The 25326-nt window shown below is 43.9% G+C and overlaps 1 protein-coding gene across 4 annotated transcripts in view; it reads right to left on the bottom strand.

Moving 5' to 3' along the window:
- Window positions 1-25326, bottom strand: part of FUT8 (fucosyltransferase 8) — a 326750-nt gene that overhangs the window by 204855 nt on the left and 96569 nt on the right. Inside the window, exon 1 of one of the 4 annotated variants that reach the window (XM_082242940.1) lies at window positions 10182-10242. The exons of the other annotated variants lie outside the window; for them this stretch is intronic. The gene's annotated coding sequence lies outside the window, so the exon portion shown is untranslated. Of the gene's footprint in view, window positions 1-10181; window positions 10243-25326 lie in introns of those variants that run through there. 4 annotated transcript variants of the gene reach the window in all.

The following is a 25326-nucleotide window of genomic DNA, read 5'->3' as shown; positions in this document are numbered from 1 at the left end:
ACATGTCTCTGGTAAAATTAACCCAAATTAGTGTATATTATTTAGTCTGTGTGAAAGTTATTGAGTCTAGAAGCTATGGTACCAATTACTGAAAATTGATCACACCAGATGTACTGACTGCCTATCTCCTTTCTTGAGGCCCTGAAATGTCAGGACAGTACAAATACCGACCAAATGACCCCTTTTTGTAAAGTAGACAGTCCAAGGTATTTAGTAAGAGGCATGGTGAGTTTTTTGAAGTTGTAATTTTTTCCCACAATTCTTGGGAAAATGAAGAAAAAAATTTTTTTTTCTTTTTTTTCCCACAAAGTTGTCAATTTATAAGCTATTTCTAACACATAGCATGTACACAGCAAATATTACACCCAAAAATACATTCTGCTACTCCTTCCGAGTATGGCGATACCACATGTGTGAGACTTTTACACAGCCTGGCCACAAAAAGAGACTCCACGTCCAAGAAGCACATTCAGGCGTTCTAGGAGCATAAATACACATAAAACTTTCTTACTACCTATCACACTTTTCAAGGCCCTAGAGCACCAATACAATGGAAAAGTCCACAAAATGACCCCATTTTGGAAAGCAAACACTCCAACGTATATTCTATGAGGCATAATGGGTCGTTTGAACATATCATTTTTTTCCACAGGTTTTTGGAAAATGTGGGAAAAAAATGAAAACTTTTTTTTTTTACACAAAGTTGTCAATTTATAGGATATTCCTAACACATAGCATGTACACAGCAAAAATGACACCCCAAAATACATTCTGCCACTCCTCCTGAGTATGGCAATACCACATGTGTGAGACTTTTTCACAGCCTAGCCATATAGAGGGGCCGAACATCCAAGGAGCATCATCATGCATCCTAGCCACTTGCCTAGGCCTATTTTTGACATTTGGTGTTTACAAGCTAAAATCAGTTGTTTTGCTAGAAAACTGCTTAGAACCCCCAAACATTATATATTTTTTTTTAGCAGAGACCCTAGAGAATAAAATGGAGATTATTGCAATATTTTTTATCACACCGTATTTGCGTAGCGGTCTTCCAAACGCAATTTTTTTGGAAAAAATTCACTTTTTTTAATTAAAAAATAAGAAACCAGTAAAGTTAGCCCAATTTTTTTCCATAATGTGAAAGATAATGTTACGCCGAGTAAATAGATACCCAACATGTCATGTTTCAAAATTGCGCACGCTCACGGAATGGTGACAAACTTTGGTACTTAAAAATCCCCATAGGCGACAATTTAAAAATTTCTACAGGTTGCCATCTTTGAGTTACAGAGGAGGTCTAGGGCTCAAATTATTCCCCTTGCTCTAACGATCGCGGCGATACCTCACATGTGTGGTTTGAACACAGTTTACATATGTGGGCGGGGTTTCTGTATGCGTTCGCTTCTGCGCGCGAGCTAACGGGGACAGGGCGCTTTAAATTTTTTTTTTTTTTTTTTTTTACTATTTATTTTATTTATTATTTTTTATTTTTACACCGTTTAAAAAAAAAAAAAAAAATTGATCATTTTTATTTCTATTAAAAGAAATGTAAATATTCCTCGTAATAGAAATAGGCACGACAGGACCTCTTTTTTGTGAGATCTGGGGTCAAAAAGTCCTCAGATCTCACAAGTACACTAAAAGATAGAAAAAAAAAAAAAAATAATAATTATAATATAAAATGAAAAAAAAAAAAAAAAAAAAGGACCTTTAAACCGGTTGCTAGGCAACAACATTTTCCGTAGCTCCGGTCCTCCAAGACCATAGAGTCAAGTGAGGGCAAGCTTGCCCTCACTCGACATCCTGTCTGTGAGGATTCGGGACCGGATCGTTTTCCCCTCTGCCGGCGGGTCCAGTAAGCGGGGAAAAGGACCGGAACGCGTCGGGAGGGGGGGGGCGCCTCTTCCGCCATCCCGGAAGGGTGATCCCACGGCGAATCCGCCGCTGGGACCACCCTTATCGGAAAGCCAACCGTCCACCGTTTAAAAAAATACCAGGGTTATGGCAGCTATCTGCTGCCATAACACCGGTATTTAGGTTTAAACGGACGACGTATATAAACCTTTTTGGACTTGGACATGGTGGCTGTATGAAGGGTGACAGGTACTCGGGTACTTTGTTGGGCAGGTGACAGGTACTCTGGTACTGATGAGCAGGTGGCAGGTACTCGGGTACTCCGATAGGCAGGTGACAGGTACTCGGGTACTCTGATGGGCAGGTGACAGGCAGGTGATAGGTACTGATGAGTAGTACTCACTGACTGATAGGTGATAGGTGATACTGTACTGATGGGTACTGATGATCAGTACTGATACGTGATAGGTACTGATGAGTACTGATGAGTAGTGATGGGTACTGATGAGCAGGCGGCAAGTACTTGGGTACTTCAGGCGTCAGGTACTCTGATGAGCAGGTGGAAGGTACTCGGGTACTCTGATGGGTAGGTGACAGGTACTCAGGTACTCTGATGACGGGTACTCCGTTGACAGGTACTCAAAGTACCCGAGTACCTGTCATCAGAGTACCCGAGTACCCGTCATCAGAGTACCCGAGTACCCGTCATCAGAGTACCCGAGTACCCGTCATCAGAGTACCCGAGTACCCGTCATCAGAGTACCCGAGTACCCGTCATCAGAGTACCCGAGTACCCGTCATCAGAGTACCCGAGTACCTGTCATCAGAGTACCCGAGTACCTGTCATCAGAGTACCCGAGTACCCGTCATCAGAGTACCCGAGTACCCGTCATCAGAGTACCCGAGTACCCGTCAGAGTACCCGAGTACCTGTCATCAGAGTACCCGAGTACCTGTCATCAGAGTATCCGTCATCAGAGTACCTGAGTACCTGTCATCAGAGTACCTGAATACCTGTCACCAGCCCATCAGAGTACCCGAGTACCTGTCATCTGAGTACCTGATGACAGGTACTCGGGTACTTTGATGGGCTAGTGACAGGTGCTCTTTATTGGGGGGGGGGGGGGGGCAATCAGTGTGTTTAGGGTGCACTGTAGTTGGTAACCAGCTGTTACCACAATCTCCTCCTCACACAGGATCAGTGTGTGAGGAGGAGAACACGGTGACAGCTAGTTACCGTGTTCTCTGTTGACATTTGTGACCGGCTGTGATTGGACACAGCCGGTCACGTGGTAAAGAGCCAATTTCATTGGCTCTTTACCTAGATCGGGGATCGACTCTGTCCGAGGGACGAGCCTCGTCCCCGATCGCTGCTCTGCGCGCCCCCGGGGGCGCGCATTGCAGAGAGAACGAGCGGCTCGTGCTGGAGCCGCTCATGTGATCGGCTGTGATTGACACAGCCGATCACGTGGTAAACAGCCAATTTCTATTGGCTGTTTACCTTGATCAGTGATAGGCTATGTCCGAGGGACGAGCCTCATCCCTGATCGCGCCGCTGCGCGCCGCCGGGGGCGCGCAGTAGCAGCTAGAACGGGCCGACGTCATATGACGGCGGCCCGGATCTAGACAACCACTTTGCCGACGTCATTTTACATGACTCGGTATGGAAGTGGTTAAACATGCTTACATTCAAGTGTAGGATATTCAGCATATACGTTAATGGAATACCGCCAGTATGTAGAAACATAGAAACATAGAATGTGTCGGCAGATAAGAACCATTTGGCCCATCTAGTCTGCCCAATATATCTGAATCCTTATGAATAGTCCCTGGCCCTATCTTATATGAAGGATAGCCTTATGCCTATCCCATGCATGCTTAAACTCCTTCACTGTATTTGCAGCTACCACTTCTGCAGGAAGGTTATTCCATGCATCCACTACTCTCTCAGTAAAGTAATACTTCCTCATATTACTTTTAAACCTTTGCCCCTCTAATTTAAAACTGTGTCCTCTTGTGGTAGTTTTTCTTCTTTTGAATATGCTCTCCTCCTTTACCGAGTTGATTCCCTTTATGTATTTAAAAGTTTCTATCATATCCCCTCTGTCTCTTCTTTCTTCCATGCTATACATGTTAAGGTCCTTTAACCTTTCCTGGTAAGTTTTTTCCTGCAATCCATGTACTAGTTTAGTAGCTCTTCTCTGAACTCTCTCTAGAGTATCTATATCCTTCTGGAGATATGGCCTCCAGTACTGCGCACAATACTCCAAGTGAGGTCTCACCAGTGTTCTGTACAGCGGCATAAGCACTTCTCTCTTTCTACTGCTTATACCTCTCCCTATACATCCAAGCATTCGGCTGGCATTTCGTGCTGCTCTATTACATTGTCTTCCCACCTTTAAGTCTTCTGAAATAATTACTCCTAAATCCCTTTCCTCAGATACTGAGGTCAGGACTGTGTCAAATATTCTATATTCTGCCCTTGGGTTTTTACGCCCCAGGTGCATTATCTTGCACTTATCCACATTAAATTTCAGTTGCCAGAGTTCTGACCATTCTTCTAGTTTTCCTAAATCCTTTTCCATTTGGCGTTTCCCTCCAGGAACATCAACCCTGTTACATATCTTTGTGTCATCAGCAAAAAGACAAACCTTACCATAGAGGCCTTTTGTAATATCACTTATGAAGATATTAAACAAAATTGGTCCCAGTACAGATCCCTGAGGTACCCCACTGGTAACCTGAGCTTGTTCTGAATGTTCTCCATTGACTACAACCCTCTGTTGTCTGTCACTCAGCCACTGCCTAATCCACTCCACAATATGGGAGTCCATGCTCAATGACTGCAGTTTATTGATAAGTCTTCTATGTGGGACAGTGTAGCCCAATCCGGCCGATCAGTCAGCTCCCCGCAGATCTCCCACCTCTGCTATGGAAGCCACGGCTTCTCGGCATGGATATCCGACTCCTGGCGTCTCCACGATAGCGGCATGCTGGCGTTCTGACGCGTTTCGTCGTAAAACAACTTCAACAGAGAACGTCAGCACGCTCCCCTGACGTTCAATTTATCCCCCATTAAGTCCGGCCTCCCAGACTCCAACTTCTCAATACTTTGTGTTATCATCTAGTATTTCGTAGGGACTACTAGCGCTGGGCGTGTGTTTGATTGGTTTTTATCATCAACCACAATTTTTTTAATTTTTGTAATCTAGGTATCTGGTTTACCAGGTCTGAATATCGCTGTCCTAGGTTTTTCCCTTCATGGGTGGCTTTCTTACCTTTCAGATTGCTATAGAGCTACCTTGTCCTGCTTTGTCTGCCCACTTCAGCTAAAGAAACCACAAGCCTATGTTAGCAGACTGCTTGGGTCGACATGAAAAGGGAGCCAGTGATGACTAGTTGGGATGCCTGTGCAATGGTGCTTGGCATTATAAGAAATGGGGCATGGTCTAAAGGTTTAAGGACGTGGCACACAGCAGACTGGCGGTTGCAGTATGAAACTAATTGAACTGTATTTCTAGCCCTTTTCAGAAGAAAACATTTAGCGTCCTCTGCTAAGCTGCCCTAGTCAGATTTAATTATTATAGAAAAACATGAAGCTTTAGTGCTGCTTCAAAGTGGAATTTTGGCTAAGGAAAGATATTGCAAACAAAAAGGAAATTGTTTTACTGCAGAGGAGACAATCAAGAGGCCAAAATGCTAAACCCAGATCAGCTAAAGATGTGGGCGCTGGCGTGGGCATTGTAAACGCAAAGTGACTGGAAGAGAGGCAAGTACAGCTCAGTTTAGTTGCTCTTTAAGTGTATTTAAAGACACGATTCAGTATTTTTAGGAGGCAGTAAATAACAAAATAAATTATTCACTTAGTCTTAAATGTTAAAAGTTGGCATAAATCCTTTTTTTTCATACAGTTTGTTGTTCCAAATTCTGTCATTCAGAAAGCATTGTAGGAATGAATATTTTATAAAACAGATTATTCTGCCACTAGATAAATCTTATTAAATCTAGTAATGGTTTTAAAGGCTTATGTTGGATACTAGGATTTCCATTCACAACAACATATTACTTTTCATACCGCCATTTATTTGTTTTACAGGGCATTTACTATTCATTTCATCTACTGGTTACCGCTTGGTGAGCTATTAGAGTAAACAATTTCAGTAAAGTAGTGGAGCCTGTACAAGTGTGAAAAGCTTTGAAGGCTTCCTTATGAAGAAGTAATTTGTTGGCAAATATTTCCTGCGGCTCTTTAGTATGTTTAGAGATTGTTAAGTTTGCATTACACACATTTGCTCTATATTAGAAATTGAAGGGTAATGTGTTTAGCGAGATCTCATGTATTGTTCTGTATTTGATCAAGACATGTACAGTAGTAAAGACAATGGGGGAGATTTACTAAAATTAGTACACTCACAATCTGGTGCAGCTGTGCCAATCAGCTTCTAATTTCAGCTTGTTCAGTTAACCACTTTTCCACTGGAGGATTTTGCTGTCTTACGTCCGGGCCACTTTTTGCGATTCGGCACTGTGCGACTTTAACTGACAATTGCGCGGTCGTGCGACGCCATACCCAAACGAAATTTACGCCCGTTTTTTCCCACAAACAGAGCTTTCTTTTGGTGGTATTTGATCACCTGTGCGATTTTTACTTTTTGCGCTATAAACAAAAAAATAGTGTAAATTTTGAAAAAACAACAATATTTTTCACATTTTTTTATATGAAATTCCCCCCCCAAAAAAAATGTAAAAATCAAATATTTTTTAAATTTTTGGCCAATTTGTTTTCTGCTACCTATGTTTGTTAAAAAAATAAATCACAATAAGCGTATTTTGATTGATTTGCGCAAAAGTTATTGCGTTTACTAACTAAGGGAAAGATTTCTGTCATTTTTGGTGGTTTTTTTTTTTTTAACGAGTAATGGCGGCGATCCGCGATTTTTTTTGCGGGACTGCGACATTGCGGCGGACAGATCAGACCCTTGACTGACATTTTTGACACATTTGGGGGTACCAGTGACATTACTGCAGTAATCAGTGCTATAAATATGCACTGTTACTGTAAAAATGACACTGGCAGGGAAGGGGTTAATTTTATTGGAGAAGGAGGGGTTAATGTATGCCTGGTGCTTACTAACGTGTGTGGGGGGAGGTGACTGAGTGATACAGAGACAGATCGCATGTTCAGCTATGCTGAACCCTGCAATCTGTCACTGCCTGTCACTTAGGAGATCCGCCGCTTGTGTTTACACAAGCAGGCGGATCTCCACACTAGATCCCCGAAGATCGTGGAAGAGCAGCGGCGATCGCCGCTGCTCCTCCCCTGGCCCGACCCCCGCTGTGACTGAATACAGCGGGAGCGAGCCTCCGGCGGAGCGCGTGCGCCGCCGAGAAAGGGCAGTGTCTGGCGACGTAGGTCTACGTCGCCAGACGATAACGAACCACTTTGCCGCAGTAGAGCTCTAGTGAGCAGACGGCAAGTGGTTAAGCTTTGACAATAAAACCTGGAAGCTGATTGGTTTCTATGCAGAGCTGCACTAGATTTTGCACACTCCAGTTTTAGTAAATAACACCCATAGTTTAACTTGCGAGCAAAATGGCCCATGCAGACCGGGGGCCCCAGCGTATTACAATGCATTGTGCCTTTTTGCATAATACAACGTAATGTAAATGGTACAACTGTAGACCTCTGTTGGCACCCCTGACCAAAATGCTTTGATATGGTTTACCTTTGTTTGTCCCTAATAGTAAATGACATTTTGCAAAGTAATGTCTTTGCTTGTTTTAATAGAATTTTCACTTTTGTCAATTCCGGCAGATGGCTGGATAAAATATTTTAAAAATCTTCTCTATGGGGTGTAGGGAAAACCCGGTCCCTGCAGTCACTTCTTCCAAAATTCCTTCATACTACTTTTCCTGCCTTTTTTCCTGGTATCAATCTTCCTTCCCATCTCCTCCCTCACTCTACTTTTCTTCATCCTATCACATCTTTTGTGTTTTCAAGGTAAATACACCTCAGGCCTCATGCACACAGGGTGTTTGCTCTCTGAACACCTTTTGTAATGGCTGGAGAAAAGCAGATTATAAAAAAGGTGCAGAAAAGCTTGTTTTGCAAATGCATTTATGTGGGTCAAGTGGTAATATTTTTTATTAACATAATTTAAATTAAATCTTCTAATAAACCTGTAAACTCCTATGTGTGCATGAACACAGAAATAACACAGGGGCATTCGGGGGCTGGGGGGGGGGGGGGGGGGGGAAGTCAAAAGCCTGCATTTCCCTTACTAAAGAATATTTTGTTCTTTTCATTGCACTAAAGGATGAGGAATTTTCCAAAACCTTGTACTTTTCTTCTATCCTTTCTATTTACAGTGCTTTGCGAAAGTATTCGGCTCCCTTGAACTTTGACCTTTTGCCACATTTCAGGCTTCAAACATAAAACTGTAATATTTTTGTGAAGAATCAACAACGAATGGGACACAATCACAGATTGCATCCATGTCCGCTTAAGGCTCGTACACAAGAAAATCGGGCGAACATTTTCGTCCAAAGAATTTTCGTACAATTTTCGTATAGTGTGTACAGAACTTTCTACAGACGATTCAGAATTGTCGTACGAAAATTCTCGAAGGGACAAACTCTAACACTTTTCTCGTACGGGAGAAAACAAACAATTTCCATTAAATGTGTACCTTTTTAGTACGATTTTTGTACAAGAAAAATCAGAAAAGAAAGACTGCGCGTGATCAGAAACAATAGACAACAAAAAAAGCCTTTGTCGTACGAGAATTTTCGTACAAATTTTCTTAAGAATGTTCGTTCATCAGTTCCGATTTGCTGTGAAACAACGAGGAAAATCGGACAATTGTTCGCTCAATTTTCCTATAGTGTGTACCCCACTTTAGTTTCTGCTTGCCAGACAGGGGCGGACCCCAGTCAGCTCTATGGGCAGTCGGGTGTAAAGAAATTCCGATGTCCATATTCATCAGGCTACCTCTGATCTGCAAAAAACAGAAAAGAGCGCAGCCTTTTTTTTTTTTTTTTGGGTGGGTAAAAACGGGCACAAGTCTCCCTAGAACTTTCGATCAGGTCCCCCTGAAAAACTGACAGGTGGACCTGATCGGAATGCTCGTGTGAAAGGGGCCTTAGTATGAAAAAAGTAACTGCGTTACAGACACACACACCTGAAACTAACTAAAGTAAAGCTCAAACAAAAAGAGTGCTTAAAGCGGAGTTCCGGGCACAGATCTCATTTTTTGCTGAACATACCCCCGGGACAGTCAGGGCTAGCACATTCCACAATGGCTAGCCTCTGATCTGTCCCGGTTCGCACTTACCTGCAAGAAGAAATACTTACTTTGAAAATTTCTTCCACAGCGTTTCCATCTCTCTTGTGGGCAGCTGAAGCCGGCGCGGTCCTCTTCGGTGTCTTCTTCCGCATCTTCTTCTCCCAGAATGCGCCGCACCGGCCCCTCTCGTCACTTCCGGTGCGGCGCCGCATTCCTAAACAGCTTCTGGGCATGCCCAGAAGCTGTTTAGCAGGGGAATGCGGCGTCGCCCGGAAGTGACGTGCGGGGCCGGTGCCGTCGCATTGATTCCTGGGAGCGATGACGTTCGGCTCCCAGGAATCATCGCGAGGCAGGAAGTGACGGGGTGAGCCGCGGCGCTGGAGGAGGAAGTACCCTGAGGTGAGTATTTACGATCTTCGATTACAAGGTGAGTGTACAAAAAAAAAAAAAAATAACTATCCAATTCCTTTTCAGGTTATGTGTAGCTAGCGGAGGGGCACAAAAAAAAAATACCGATTTTGTGCCCGGAACTCCGCTTTAAAGAAACCAAAAGTAAAAAATAAAAAATTAAAAAGTGAAAATATATCTAAAATACTAAGAACAAAAGGTGGAGTTTAGAGTAAAAAAATAAAAACAGTGGAAAAGTTGGATCTTCATAATAAATCAGAACAGGTCAACATGGACGCTTCTTGTGATTTATGAGAAACTGACCGGTAAGATTAGAATAAAGTAACCAACAGAATACAAACTCATTTTAGAGGTGGAATTAGAGGCAGGGAGAATATCTGCATGAAGAAATTGTGTCCTGACATTTGATGTAAAGTAAAAAAGTTTGATGGAGCAGACCAGATCAGCATTGCATTACTAGTAGAGACATGGAAAACAATGTAAAGAAAGATAAAAAAGAAACTTACAATGTAACGGAGGGAGGCTTGTCTGAAAATCTCAATGTACTCAAGGAAGATGCCTATGAAAATCTAAAATCAGGAACACAAAAGATCTTTGCTATCTACAGTTTGTGCCATTCGAACCCACTGCTTACCACTTCCTTAAGCAACAATCCCATTCACGGAGAACGCAACACCACTCGCGGTTTTCTTCACTTTATGGATTATCATATACAATGGCTAAAACTATCCAACCACGACCTTGCAAATCTAAATGAACACTTTCTCAAGTTATTGAGATAACAGCTCAGTGAACGCCCATTTACAGTGTGGGAGGAGGACTAAACTACTTAACCCCTTCCTATCACTTAGTAGTCACCTAGAAATCATTACCATGTAATGTTTTTACACCCACCTATTCTTTGGAAAATTCATATCATTACATAATAGCCGAGCCCAATATCAGGGCTGTACAGATAATGATAGTTGGCATATGATTGAATTCTTAGGAAAAAAAAAATTTATTCAATCAAGTAAATATATTAAAGCACGTCTCCAACTTTTAGGGAAGTTTAAAGTGTTAGTTCATCAATTAAAAAAAAAAAAAAAAAAAAATCACAGTAAATTGATTGGGTACATCGCGGAAGCACTGCACAGGGAAGAGAGAAGAAAGGGGATTTCAAACCCCCAGACTGCTGGCCTGGCTAAGGGGATGTTGATAGCTCAGCAGGTAAGTACAGCTGGAGTTGGGTGGGAGGGCAGGGACTTTGGACACACAAAGCCGCATGACAAGCCACAGCATTGATTTCAATGGCACCTCTTCCCATTTATGCAGCCTTGAAAATTAGCGACCTTGAAAAAGTACCTGCACTACTTTGATTCAAGTTTTGATGCGACTGATCCAGAGAGTGTAAAGTTGGATCAAATCTGCATTCAGTCGCACGCCAAAGTCGCACTCCAGCCTAGTGGCTACGTTTCCACTAGTGCAACTCTTAAGTTGTGCGATTTAGAGAGCGATTTTGCTACTTTGATCCAACTTTACACTCTCTGGCTCAAAGTCACATCATAGTAGAGCACTGCAGGAACCTTTTCAAAGTCACCCCCCCCCCCCCAGCATGCATTGGTCGGTGACGTCACAAGGGGGATGTGCCATGTGACGTTGCTTGGGGGTCCCTGCACCTTACCTATTTAAGCATTTGTTTCATGTATGTTAGCCCAACATTGAAGCTGCAGGTGGCCACTTAGATTGAAACAGTGTCATTGTTCTTTCAACGTTGTGCTAACATACATGAAACAAATGCTCTTAATATCTAAGGCACTAAAGTTGTAAATAAACCCTGTACTTTATACTACAAAGGAATAAAAATGACCTGAGGAATCTGGAGTAAAAACTGGACATACACTGACCTACCTGTCCACTACACTGACCCTTACACTGACCTAACCGATTCCTACACTGACCTACCTGACCACTATACTAACCCACCTGATTCCTATCTCAGAGAGAGAAGGAAAGGGGGAGGGTGGAGTAGAGAGAGAGAGAGTGGGGGGGGGGGAGAGAGAGAGAGAGAGAGAGAGAGAGAGAGAGAGAGAGAGAGAGGAGGGGGGTGGGGGAGAAAGAGAGAGAGAGGAGGGGGGCGGGGGAGAGAGAGAGAGAGAGAGAGAGAGAGAGAGAGAGAGAGAGAGAGAGAGAGAGAGGAGGGGGGGCGGGGGAGAGAGAGAGGAGGGGGGGGCGGGGGAGAGAGAGAGAGAGAGAGAGAGAGAGAGAGAGGGTGGGAGAGAAATCGAGAGTGAGGGGGGTGGGGGAGAGAGAGGGGGGAGAGAGGGGGGAGAGAGAGAGAGAGGGGAGAGAGAGAGAGGGGGGAGAGAGAGAGAGAGAGGGGAGAGAGAGAGAGAGAGAGAGAGAGAGAGAGAGAGAGGGGGGAGAGAGAGAGAGAGAGAGAGAGAGAGAGAGAGAGAGAGAGGGGGAGAGAGAGAGGGGAGAGAGAGAGAGAGGAGAGAGAGAGAGGAGAGAGAGAGGGGGGCGAGAGAGAGGAGGGTGAGGGGATGGCCGAGCAAGAGAGAGGGGATGGCCGAGCAAGAGAGAGAGGGGATGGCCGAGCAAGAGAGAGAGGGGATGGCCGAGCAAGAGAGAGAGGGGATGGCCGAGCAAGAGAGAGATAGCGCGAGAGAAGGGGGTGGGAGAGAGAGCGAGAGAGAGGGGGTGGGGGAGAGAGAGAGAGAGAGGGGGGGGTTGGGTGATAGGGACCCACAAGCCCTGCCTGCAGTTTCTCCTGTGCCCCCTTGTCCCAGCCCTTGTCTGTGGGTAGGTGTGTGGGTAGGTGTGTGATGCACCTACCTCCCGTCCGGCCTCATCCTCTGGACCCTCAGTCAGCCTGTCTTTCTTCTTGTTGATGACAGTGAGAGCTGGGAGCAGAGTTTGGAGAAGGAGTGCAGGCTCTGACTTGAGGTGCCAGGGATGCTGCGCCCACTGTTGTTCAGGTCAGGGTGGCAGTGAGAACTTCTCCTACTCTACCCAGCCTCGTGCTGCTCACCGGGGCCATCCAAATGCTTTTTCAAGATGCTGCTGCCCTCCACTCCCAGGAGAACTGTCACCCCCATGACAAGGGGGCGGCGACAGGACTTAACTCAAGGGCAGCTGCTTTGGGCCCCAGGAGTACTAGGCACAGAGGAGGAGGAAGGTAAATCCTCATCCACTTTAAATGCTGGGCAGGGAGGGAGACGCCAGGCGACTCTAGCAACCAGTGGCCAGTAGGAGTCAGGTGCAAGCGGAGCCAGAGCCAGCGCTACGGCTGCTCAGCCCGCCCCTGTCCCCTGCATTCCAGATTGCTCCCAGTGTCCGTTTCATTTTGGGACACTGTATTGTCCTGGAATGAAGGTGTCCAGCACTAATCGCCCTAGTAGAGTGCACCTTGACAGGGAAAGGAGGAACCTAACCCCTGATCCATCTGGAAATGGTCACAGAGGAAGCGGACAATCCTTACCGAAGTCCATTCGTAAGAACAAAGAGAGAGTTTGACTTCCTCCTGAAAGACTCCGTAGCTGCCGGGTACACCCCAATTGCCTGGACCACATCCAAGGCATGCAAGGCAATTTCCTTCGGATGTTTAAGCTTGGGACACAGGGATAGCATCACAATGTCTTCATTCAAATGAAAATCAGAGACAACCTGAGGAAGGAACGACATACAGGGGCGAAGAACCACCTTATCCCTGTGAATCACCAGGTAAGGTGAACGTCAAGATAACGCCGCCAGTTCTGACACCCTGCACGCAGAGGCAATAGCCACAAAAAAAGATCATCTTCTGGGACAGAGTAAGCAGGGGAATCTCCTGAATATTTTCAAAGGGAGGCTTCTGTAGAGCTGAAAGCACCAAATTAAGACCCCAAGGTGGCAACGGAGCCCGCATGGGAGGAACCAAATGTGGGACACCCTAAAGAAAGGTACGCACAAGGAGTGTGTGGCCAAGGGTGCTTGAAAGAAGACCACTAAAGCTGACACCTGGCCCTTGATGGTACTCCAGGCCAATTTCTGGTCCTAGCTGGCAAGAATCTCCCTTTGCAGAGGTCTTGTAAAGAACTGTGCAAACAGAACCGCCTCAAAAGGTAGACACAATCAGGCCCAGCATCTGCATGCAAGTCCTGAGAGATGACCGACTGCTGGACAACAGGAGCTGAATTGCATCCTGCAGCTTTGGGAACTTGTCCCATGGGAGAAACACCCTGGCTGAGTCCCGAGGCAAACCCAGATAGTCCAACTTCGTGGACGGAACCAGAGCAGATTCCTGGAAATTAAATTTCCAACCAAACTCCTGCAGAGTACACACAGTAATCTCCAGGTTGTCCGTCAGAGCAGTCGGAGACTCTGCTCACAGAAGATGTTGATCCAGGTACTCCAGTACCGCAATCCCCTGCTGGTGCAACAATGCCAACACCGGAGTCAACACTTTATGAAGACCCGAGGAGCTGAGGCGAGACCAAAGGATAATGCCACAAATTAATAATGGTCCTCTCCAACGGCAAGTGGAGGAAGGGCGGATGACCGACATATCGCAATATGAAGGTAAGTGTCCTTGATATCAAAAGAGGCCAGAAGATCTCCTTGATGTTGGGATGCCACTACTGTACGAATAGACTCCATTCGGAACTTCTGTCCCCGCACAAAGCGGTCAAGAGCTTAGACATCCAAGATTGGATATACCTGGTCTTTCTTGAAGGGAACTGTAAACAGGTTTGAAGAAAACCCTTGAAAACTTTCAGATTCTGGAACTTTTACCCCTTGTAGTAGCAAGTCTTGCACCGGCCCAAAGAAACCTCGCAGGCGGTCTGGGGTCAAACGCAAGTTGGAAGGAAAGAACCTCTGTGGAGGATAAGCCCAAAACTCGATCTTGTAGCCGGACCGAATAAGCTCGTGGACCCACCTGACTCCAGTCAAGGGAGGTCCATGGGTCTGGAAGGTAAGCTCCGGAGGAGGTCCTTACAGACTTGAATTCCTTGTCTTGAGATCCTGTTTAAGGATATCATCCAGGGAGGATCCGAACAGGTGATCCCCCACAAAGGGAAGATCAGATAAGGCCTTCTTGGAAGTCTGGTCCGAAGACCTGCATTTCAGCCAATTCCTGCGCCGAAGGATGACTGCTGTCACTGACAGCCTAGAGACTAAGGGAGCCACATCCAGAGAGACATCACAAATTAACTGAAACCCCTGGACCAACTCCAGATCCTGGAGCAAAATCTTTGCCCACTTTGACAGCGTCTGGGACACCAAAGCTACGGTAACTCAGGCCTAAGGTCTGAATTCGGCCACAGTAAACATGTGACGGACCAAAGTCCTGTCAAAGGGCCTAGTAGGCTGCGGCTAAGTAGGTCGCAAGGCGCCGTCCAAATTTTTGAGGGCGCCAGGACGCAAGCCTCAGCTGAGCCGACCACCCAGGGCAACGAGGGGAAGCAGTGGCTTCAGCTATCCTCACAGGGGCCGCCTCACATAAGTTCCTGTCAGCAGCCTGGACAGCTGACAAGTAGGCCGCAGCCTAAATTTTTTGCCCGGATCTGACCATGAGGCGCGTACCCACGGATAGCAAAACATCTGCTCCCATCAACCGCCGCAGGGAGCCCCAAGGACATCACTGCCCTAGTCACCAACCCCCAGGATTGCAGGGAACCCACCCCCCCCCCTCCCATTACACACCAGGAAAACCCAGTCAGCAGCAGCAACTCCAACCAGCCCCCCTGAAGAGCATGTGGCAACATCCACCTCATAACCGCACCCAGGAATGGGGGTAATGGGGGGCCGAAAGACACAATTACCATACCATGGAACCGGGTGGGCACCGCTCCAGACAGACCAGCTATTTATCGGAATGGGGGTGCTGTGGACCAGGAGGCACGCTACAACTCAGGCCTGGACCAGGTCGTATGCATTCTCGTGACACGTTTAACTCGCAGGCCAGCCTGCGTCCAGTGTGGCTCTGTCGTGGCTGACCTAGCGCAGAACTGAGGTCTGCATGCACTCGCTGGCCAGACTGGGGAAATCATAAGGATCTACAATATTCAGTCCATCGCCCAGTCCAGCAGTTGATTGTAGTTCTCACAGGAACAGAAAATAACAAAAGCAGAAAAAAATCAGTTTAAAAAAGAAAAAAAGCTAGGACCAGAGATTCCAGTAAGGAACTAGATCCTTACTCCTGACTAGGCAGAAAAAAGATGAATGCCTATGGCAGGAAGTGGGGATAAATCCCGTTGGACTGCCCCATAGGCAGCAAGTTTTTTCATGCGTAGTGTCCTACTCCTGTAGGGGGCAGCATAACCCAATGGTTAAGAAGATTCTGGAGCTGTGTTCGTCAATGAACGAAAGAGAAAAAACTGTTAATCATAATTTAGCCCTCCAAGTTCTTATCTTGGACTAAAAAATAATGAGCATCTTAAGTTGCAACGATAGAAACTGATTGGTAGATAGGAAAAGAATTGAGTACTTAAGCAAAAGACAGCTAGGAAGGGCTGACTTCACTCAATCCACAAAATGCTGTGTCGTGTATGTTAGTTGCATTGCACTATTTGTACATTTCATCAATTAGGGTGAGGGAATACATGTGTGTTCAGCAGCAGCTGTGGTATAGGCACATTAGTGCTTTGCTTTAGGTTTTTATAGTGTACTTGGAAGGGTAGTAGTGCAGGGGATGTAGTGGTTTATTTTTGTTAACCACTTGGTAAAGAAGCTCTTGTACCTTTTTTGGGCGCCATGTGACCGGCGATTTTGTTTGCGCGATGTTACCTGCGATTCGGCAGGCGGAAATCGCGGCAACATCGCACAGCGTTTGGGGTGCCATTGCAAATCAACGCCAACGCACAGGCGTCTCGCGATTTGCAATGATTTCCAGATCGCGGGCAGAATCGCAGTGATTCTGCCCGTGATCGCTACGTCGACATGTGAACGTAGCCTTAATAAAGAATAACTTTTGTTTGGAAAAAAAAAAAGAACATAACTCAATAAATGCAACAGGTGTTCTAATCCCTCTAGTTAGTCTCCATGCTCACAAGGAGTTCGATCAGCCACTACCAACGCCCGGAAAAGGCGGCTTTAAGAATGTGCTTTTAGTAGCTTTTTTAAATTGGCGTTAATGCGCGTTTAGCCACGTTAGATTTTAACAGGGTATCTCTGCCTGCATTCAAAATTAATGGTTTCCTATAAGAGCCGTCTCAACTGATCCGACTTTTAGCCCATTGATTTGAATAAAAGTAGCATCCAAGTCGAATCATGATGATCTGACTTCTTAGGATCTTGAAGTGGAACCACACACTAAAATAAAAATAAAAAAACACCACACAAAACACAGCGTGGGGGGGGGGGGTCTCTCCCCGGGGTCACAAGGGGTGTCTCATGGTGATGTCACTGGATGGCCACGCCCCATGACTATACAAGAATCGTCAGAGAGCGGAGCTGGCACAACAACAGGAGACAGCGCCCAAGGAGGATCGGGTCAGCTGCGGAGAAGACCGGAGGAAGAACAATGAAAGGGAGAAGATTTTTTTTAAAGGACTTCTCAAAACTGTCTCGTCTTTATTTACACCACACTGCCTTTTTCGGGGTAAATGGGTAGGGGTACAATGCACTCCATACTCATTTACTTTGGGAGGGGGGGGCCCAGATTCCGATAAGCCCCCTGCCCGCAGACCCCCACAATCACCGCCCAGGAATGTCGGGAAGAGGTCCTAGTCCCCATCAACATCATGTTGAGGGCTTGTGGCCTGGTATGGTCAGGGAGGGGGGGGGGCACTCACTTATTTCCCCCTCCTGACCTGCCAGGCTGCATGCCCGGATAAGGGTCTGGTATGGATTTTAGGGGGGGGGGGGGGCTCAAACTTTTTTTTTTTTTTTTTAGCGTGCGAGTTCCCCTCAAAACCCATACCAGACCCTTATCAGAACATGCAGCCCACCAGGTCAGGAGGGGGGGAGAGCACCCACCCCCCTCCTCCTAAACCAAACCAGGCCACATGCCCTCAACATGAGGTTGATGAGGACAAGGGCCTCTTCCCGACAACCTGTGGGTTCCCCTCAAAAACCATACCAGACGGAAGGGTTTTTTTTTTTCCATTTTGACGTGGGGTTCCTTTTCAAGATTTATACCAGATTTAAAGGGCCTGGTATGGGTCTTGGGGGGAACCCCAGGCCGCTTTTTAATTTGGGCATGGGGTTCCCCTTCAAGATCCTCAGAGCACAAGTCACACCACAAGTCTACTCATCGTGATCCGACTTGGATGGAACTTCCATTTGAATCAATGGGCTCTCATAGGGAACCATTGACGTAAAAAAAAAAAAAAACTGCTTGACGCGGCTTAACTCTGTATTCAGCGTTAAGCCACATTTACTAGCCTTTATCAGCATCAGACAGCTGTACTGCTAGTCCTTATAACGCGCTGGCCCTGGGCTTTTGTTGAAGCTTGAAAATGCCTATGCCACTTACAGCTCCTAAAAGTCTGTGTGTATAAGACCATAGAATAAACATGGAGAGGCTTTTTAAGCTGCAAAAAAAAAAAAAAAAAAGAAGAAATAAAACACGTCTGATTCTGGTAAAAGCAGCTGTAAAAACGCCCTGTGTGCATGGGGACTTGTACTCTTTAATTATATTTAATTAGGTGCTGAAGCTAGCGATACAAGCAACTGATGCTTGTTTGTCACCCGAGACCTTCCTCACTCCTTAGGCTAGGAAAAGTGCAGAGAGGGAGCCTGTGCTACGTCTTTTTTTTTTTTTTTGTATGGACTGTGTAGTAGCTAAAAGCTAAAATTTTCTTCACATCAAAATTTAAAATTTGCTATGTAGCAAAAGAAAAAAAAATTTTTTCCATATTTTTATTGATTTTACAAAAACAAAAAATGTTTTAAATAGTACAGACAGAAATTCCATAATGAATACAAAGTATATACTATATATACAGGTCTAGCTGCACACACTAAAGTGTTGTCTGCTGAAGGGACAATGGAAAATGTCTTCATGAAGACAAGTAAGCATGATTGCAGGCAGAAATTCAGCATTTTCCAACACTCATATGTTATTAAAAAGGTATCAAATAAATAAAACCTTAAAAGAAACAGCCAGCAATAAAGATCAGTCACCCTCTCCCATTTGCTTGCCCTGTAGGCACTGCATTCTTAGTACCCTACAGTCTGTTAATGGTTTCCCAATGACCTCATCAAGCACTAAATCTACAAAAGTATCTATTGAATCCTCAAGCAGTTTAAAGCGATGTGTTATAAACTGATGCGTTCTACTGAATACTTCGAATTTCTCTAATAGGCGATTACATTTCTCTGTGGAAAAAAAAAAAAAAAAAAATCGAATTCAAGTAAAAAAGTTGCAAAAGAAAAAAATCCCAGGCAGTTATACATCTGAAACATTTCCCAACATGAATCATTTGAGATTATGTAAAATTGTCATATTCAAACCACTTCTGGACCGCCTGCCGCAGTTTGACATCGGTACTTTGACGTTAATTATCGGTGTTATGGCAGCAGATAGCTGCCATAACCCCAGTATTTTCTTACAGGGCGGGCGGTCCTTTCACATAAAAGTGGTCTCAGTGGGGGATTCGTCGCGGGATCACTTATGGGCTTCCCGGTCATTTTCCCTGCTTACTGGAGCCGTCGGTAGCGGGGAAAACGATCCGGTCCATCCATATCCCAGGCAGGAAGTCGAGCGAGGGCAAGATGGTCCCCATTTGACGCTATGGCCTTAGAGGACCGGAGCGACATTATACGTCACTTCCTCCCAACAGCCTTAAAGTGGTTGTAAACCCACTCTTATAACTTTTAGCTATAGGTAAGCCTATAATAAGGCTTTCCTATAGGTACTGTAAATATCTAAAACTTGAACCGTTTAGAAGATATTTACATTTCATGCACCCAAGGACGTCAACGGCGTATGCGCTCTGAAGGAACGGCCACCGTGCCTTCCTTCAGAGGCCTGTGCCGTGAACTGCGACTCCCGCGAATGCGCGGGAGTGATGTCATTGCGCCACCGGGCTAATCAGATGGCTGGAGGACGCGAACCAGGAAGCAGGATGGCCGAACATGTTGGCCGTGTCACCGGTGAGCAGGCGGCACTGCGGGGGCTTCCTTCTAATGCAAGTATTTCATGAGCTAGTATGCGATGCTCATTATACCTTTGTCTTTCAGGTTTTTATTTACAACCTCTTAAAAAGGGCCCATTTCTTTTTTATGCAGAAAAAAAATTTTTTTTTTTTGCTTTTAAAGGGTAGATGCGAGATCTGAGGTCTTTTTGACCCCAGATCTCACATTAAAGAGGACCTGCCCTGCTTATTTCAATTACAAGAGAGGTTTACATTCCTTGTAACAGGAATAAAAGTGATCAAAAACATTTTTTTTTTGAAAGGGACAATGTAAAAATAAAAAAATAAAGAAAAAGAAAAATGTTTCTTTTAAAAAAAAAAAAAAAATTAAAGCGCCCGTCTCTCTGAACTTGCACACAGAAGCAAACGCATACGCAAGTCGCGCCCACATATGTAAACGGTGTTCAAACCACACATAAGGTATCGCCGCAGTCGTTCGAGCGAGAGCAATAATTCTAGCCCTAGACCTCCTCTAACTCTAAACTGGTAACCTGTAGAAATTTTTAAAGCGTCACCTATGGAGATTTTTAAGTACAGATGTTTGTCGCCATTCCACGAGCGTGCGCAATTTTGAAGCATGACATGTTGAATATCTATTTACTCGGCGTAACATTATCTTTCACATTACTCTTTTCCTATTTTTTAATTCCTATTTTTTAATTTAAAAAATTGCATTGGTAAGACCGCTGCGCAAATATGATGTGACAAAGTATTGCAACAGTCTCCATTTTATTATCTAGGGTCTATATAATGTTAGGGGGGTTCTAAGTAATTTTTTTGCAAAAAATACTGATTTTACCTTGTAAAGAACAAGTGTCAGAAATAGGCCTGGTCCTTAATTGGTTAATGCAAAAAGATTTTATTATACTCACTACAGTCAAGCACGGGGGTGAAAACATTATGCTTTGAGGCTGTTTCTCTGCTAAATGTACAGCCTAACTGATGCATTGAGGGGCCAATGGACGGGGCCATGTATTGTAAAATCTTGCATGAGAACCATCTTCCCTCAGCCAGAACACTGAAGATGGGCCATGGATGGGTCTTTCAGCATGACAATGACCCAAAACATACCGCCAAGGCAACAAAGGAGTGGCTCAAGAAGAAGCACATTAGGGCCATGGAGTGGCCTAGCCAGTCTTCAGACCTTAATCCTATAAAACATTTATGGAAGGATCCGAAACTTCAAGTTGCAAAGGCGACAGCTAAGAAACCTTAAAGTGGAAGTTCCACACATTACTTTTTCCTATGGCAAGCCTATAATAAGGCTTGGAAGGAAACACAGCACCATACTAAGTGCAGCACATGAAGTTTAAGAAAATCTCTTTGAAAATGTACTCATAATGCCAAGCAATAAAGCGGGCATTGGAACAGCGCTGCAAGATGTCCCTGTCAGCAGAGTGATGTCATGATGGCCTCAGTGGCTGAGCCTCGGGGGATGCAGCTGGTGGATGCCGGCACTCCCCGGAACCGCGGGGCGCTCACACAGCTGGCCCTGACGTCACTTCCCGGTGAAGGGGGATCTCCTAGGCGATTCATTTCGGGAGCATGCGCTCCTTCAGGCATATCAGCACCATACTGAGTGAGAGCTTATATAAAGCTGGAGTGGCAGCCGCTGGGTCCTACGATCCTGAGATTCGGTGGCTGTGTCCAGTAATATAGGCTTGTAGTGTTACCTATATATCACCAAGAATAGATACTTGGTGATGGGTACAATATAGGAATAAAGATAGAAAACAGGTGCGATGCTCAAAAAGGAAAAAAAAGGGGACTATAAAATATGCGAGTTGCAGCTCCCACTAAAACAAGCACTGCTAAAACTTAACCAATGCAACGTAGAAAAAATGGTGTGCTACTCAAATTGTGAACATGATCAATTGTCTCCAGTGATAATTAGTGAATAGAGTGAATACAGTGATAATAAATACAACATAGATTCATATAGCAGCTTTAAAAAAATTGAAAAAAAAAATCATCCACTAAAAAGTTGGTTAAAAAAATAATGAATAGAAATGGGTAAGGTGCAGTCTATAGTTCAACAATGTGCAATAGGTGCATATCCTTCAAAACGATGACGGTGAATAACAGTGCAAACATTAATATATACAAATGGTGAAAACGTGCCAAATCCTTTCACCAAAAACTCAGCAAACACCAAAGTGTGCAATGGCCGCTCACCTCCCGCACACAGAAAGTGTGCAGCCAATAAATCAGATGATCCTCCTAGAGCTCCTTTATCCTTCTATGGACTCCTTTAAAGTGCATCAGTTTGCTTTAGCTCATTCTTTTTCTCTTCCCAAGGGTAAAAATGAACTTTGTTGAATTCTTTCAGGCTGTATGGCTGTTACTCTACCATTACAGACACTCAGTGTTTCTCCATTTGCAGACGATTCCCTCAATGCGCTGTCCAACAGATGTGAAAAGAAGTTTGATTCCTGCTAGGTTCGGGGCATCCTAGTGGATGATTTTTTCTATTTTTTTTAAAGTTGCTACGAATTTATGTTGTATTTATTATCACTGTATTATTCACCCCCTATCTATTCACTTATTATTCAACACTGGAGACAATTGATCATGTTCACAATTTGAGTAGCGCACCATTTTTCTACTTTATCCTTTACAATATAGGAATGTTGACATTAAATAATATACATTATTAAAAACAGGTTGAATAAAGTGCAATATCTACAAAAAAAAGAAAAAGATGATACTACACCGTACAACTAAGTATGGAGCAGCATCATGTAACAAACACAATACAGTCTAAAAGAGATATATATATATATATATATATAAAACAAACAAATACAGTATCTCACAAAAGTGAGTACACCCCTCACATTTTTAGCTTTTCATGTGACAACACTGAAATTAGAAATTACACTTTGCAACAATGTAAAGTAGTGAGTGTACAGCTTGTATAACAGTGTAAATTTGCTATCCCCTCAAAATAACTCAACACACAGCCATTAATGTGTAAACCGCTGGCAAAAAAAGTGAGTACACCCCCTAAGTGAAAATGTCCAAATTGGGCCCAAAGTGTCAATATTTTGGGTGGCCACCATTAATTTCCAGCACTGCCATAACCCTCACGATGACATCAAGGAGCTGGTGGATGTTGTTCGAGAGTGTTACCAAAATATGAGAGGGGTGTACTCACTAGTGTGAGATACTGTGTGTGTGTGTGTGTGTGTGTGTGTGTGTGTGTGTGTGTGTGTGTGTGTGTGTGTATATATATATATATATATATATATATATATATATATATATACACACATACATACATATACACATATATATATATATATATATATACATACACACACATACATACATACACACATTATATATATATATATATATATATATATATATATATATATATATACACACACATACATACATACACACACACCTTTTAGACTGTATTGTGTTATGTTAACATATTGATGCAGCTGCATACTTAGTTGTACGGTGCAGTTTCATCTTTATTTTGATTTAGATTTTTTTTTTTTTTTTTTTTAGATATTGCACTTTATTCAACCTGTTTTTAATAACTCATCCTTGGTGATATATAGGTCACACTACAAGCCTATATTACTGGAAGCAGCCTCCAAATCTCAGGATCTTAGGACCCAGCGGCGGCCACTCCAGCTTTATATAAGCCCTCACTCAATATGGCGCTAATATGCCTGAAGAAGGAGCGCACACACCTTTAACGCGTCGCCTAGGAGATCCCACTGCACTGGGAAGTGACGTTAGGACCATCTGTGTGAGCGCCCCGCGGTTCCAGGGAGTGCCAGTATCCACCAGCTGCATCCCCCCAAGGCTCAGCCACTGAGGCCATCCTGGCATCGCTCTGCTGACAGGGACATCTTGTAGCGCTGTTCTAATGCCCGCTTTATGGCTTGATATTGTGAGTACATTTTCACAGAAATTGTATTAAACTTCATGTGCTGCACTTAGTATAGCACTTGTGTTTCCTTCCCAGCTACCCATACGTTTCTTCTTGCTTACACACTGAGCTGCCATCATGATTATTTCATGAACTGAATGGTTTGTAAACAATATGAATGGTACCAGTGGGGCTAAACCATATCCCTTTGCGACAATATTTTTGTCCCATTTTGTCCTATAATAAGGCTTTCCCAATGGGTAGTGTAAATATCTCCTAAATAAGTGACGTTTAGGAGACATTTACATTACATGCAGCCAGTGACGTCACCGGTGCATGCGCTCTGACGGAACAGCCAGCCGTGCAGTTCCTTCCAAGCCCTGGCCAGTCACAGAGCCGAAGTCCGCAGACCCAGAAATAAGACAGGTGAAAAAGGGAGAGATTAAGGATTTAGAGAAGATCTGTAAAGAAGGGTGATCCAAAATCCTGCCATAGATGTGTGCAAACCTGGGCACGAACTACAAGAAACGTCTTACCTCTGTGCTTGCCAACAAGGGTTTCTCCCCCAAATCTTCACCCTTCGTGATCTCAATAACAATGGAGACCAAACAGGGGAGAGCTTTATTCAACTTCCTGTGTGCTCTGATAAGTCTTCCCTGCCTTGTTGTCAACAACAGAGCAGGGAAGACTTATCAGAGCACACAAGAGGTTGCTCATGAAGAGTGAAGATTTGGGAGTTTCACACGAGTTATACGCAAAGAAGGATAACCTGGAAGAAAACTGAGAAAACCAAAGTAAATAAAGCTCTCCAGTTTGTTCTCCATTGTTATTAAGATCATGAAGAGTGAAGATTTGGGGGTTGCATGCAAGTTACAAGCAACATAGGATACCCTGAAAGGAAAACCAAAGTGAATAAAGTTCTCCCCAGTTTGATCTCCATTGTTAAGTACAAAACAGTATTTGTAGCCACCGACTTTTATTTAAACAAAAAAAAGACTGAACTTCCTCTTTAATGTCAATCTCCCAAGGTGAGTGTTCTATGCATGCATGTCAAGTCTAAGCAAGAGGGAAAAATTTTTGAATAAAAATAAAATGATGTACGCATATGCATATTAATGCGTCTTTACGCATGTATTTTACCGATTACGTAGGAGCTTTTCTCCTAGAAAATACATGTGTAATAACATCTGTAAAATTTTTACGGTCATGTAAAAGAGTGACTAACCTCATGCTGAATGCCTAACGCATATGTAAAAACCTGCGCTGAATGAAAGTGCAAAAATATTTTTAAAGTGTTGGATAAATAATTAAATTAATCAATATATATGGATTGCAGCTGCTGTTCACCAAGTAAAAACTCAGACAAAATGGCTAGCAATAAAAACAGTGCTTACAAAAAGAGAATTCATGATGATAAAGTATATACAATGATGTGCAAAAATAAGTATAAATTATTGTGTACTATATATACAGTGGGTACGGAAAGTATTCAGACCCCCTTAAATTTTTCGCTCTTTGTTATATTGCAGCCATTTGCTAAAATCATTTAAGTTCATTCTTCTTCCTCATGAATGTACACATAGCTCCCCATATTGACGGGAAAACACAGAATTGTTGACATTGTTGCAGATTTATTAAAAAAGAAAAACTGAAATATCACATGGTCCTAAGTATTCAGACCCTTTGCTGTGACACTCATATATTTAACTCAGGTGCTTTCCATTTCTTCTGATCATCCTTGAGATGGTTCTACACCTTCATTTGAGTCCATCTGTGTTTGATTA

This window comes from Pelophylax lessonae, assembly GCF_965119305.1.
Source record: "Pelophylax lessonae genome assembly, chromosome: 13".
NCBI classification, from domain to species: Eukaryota; Metazoa; Chordata; class Amphibia; order Anura; family Ranidae; genus Pelophylax; species Pelophylax lessonae.
Note: the sequence above shows the minus strand (reverse complement) of the source record. Positions and strands in the feature narration are given on the sequence as shown.